This window comes from Propithecus coquereli, unplaced genomic scaffold (assembly GCF_000956105.1).
Source record: "Propithecus coquereli isolate 6110/MARCELLA unplaced genomic scaffold, Pcoq_1.0 Scaffold19, whole genome shotgun sequence".
Lineage (NCBI taxonomy): Eukaryota > Metazoa > Chordata > Mammalia > Primates > Indriidae > Propithecus > Propithecus coquereli.
Window position 1 is genome coordinate 10475519 of NW_012143856.1, and position 1276 is coordinate 10476794.

The window sequence follows — 1276 nt, forward strand, 5'->3', positions numbered from 1 at the left end:
GGCTGGGAATATATATAACAAATTTCTTTAAACATTCATCAGTAGGCAACTTAGGTTGTTTCCATATCTTGGCTATTGTGAACAATGTTGCAATGAACATGGGAGTGCAAATATCTTGTCAAGATACTGGTCTCATTTCCTTTGAACATGTACCCAGAGTAAGATTGCTAGAAAGCATGGTAGTTCTATTTTTAATTTTCTGAGGAAACTTCATACAGCTTTCCACAATGACTGTACCGATTTACATTCCCACCAACAGTATACAAGGGTTCCCTTTTCTCCACACACTTGCCAACACTTATCTCTTGTCTTCTTGATACTAGCCATCCTAACAGCTGTAAGGTGATATTTTCACTTCCCTAATGATTACTGACATTGAGCACCTTCTCATATGCCTGTTGGCCATTTGTATGTCTTCTTTGGAAAAATGTATATTCAGGTCCTTTACCCATTTTTAATAGGTTTATTTGCTTTTTTTGTTGTTGTTGTTATTGAGTTGTCTGAGTTCTTTATATATTTTTGAGATTAACCTCTTGAAAGATATATGGTTTGCAAATATTTTCTCCCATCCCATATATTGCCTTTTCATTTTGTTGATTGTTTCCTTTGCTATGCAGAAGCTTTTTAGTTTGATGCAGTCTCACTTTTTTATTTTTGCTTTTGATTCCTATGCTTTTGGTGTCATATCTAAAAAATCATTGCCAAAACCAATATCTAAGAGCTTTTCTCTGTGTTTTTTTCCTAGGATTTTTATGATTTCAGGTTTTACACTTAAATCTTTAATACATTTCCCGTAATTTTTTTATATGGTGTAAGATAAAGGTCAAATTTCGTTCTTTTGCATGTGGATATCCAGTTTTCCCAACATCATTTATTAACAAGACTATCTCTTCTGCCATGTGTACTCTTGGGGCCCTTACATGCATGGGTTTATTTCTGAGCTCTATTCTGTTCCATCTATGTGTCTGTTCTTGTGCAGTTACCATACTGTTTTGATTACTATAGTTTTGTGGTAGATTTTGAGATCAGATAATGGGATGCCTCCAGCTTTGTCCTTTTTGCTTAAGATTGCTTTGGCTGCTTGGGGTCTTTTGTGGTTCTATATGAATTTTAGAATTGTTTTTTCTATTTCTGTGAAAAATGCTATTATAATTTTTATGGGGCTTACACTGAATCTGTAGATTGCTTTGAGTAGTGTGGACATTTTAGCAATATTAATTCTTACAATCCATACATTGAATATCTTTCCATTTATTTGTATTTTCTTCAATTTCTT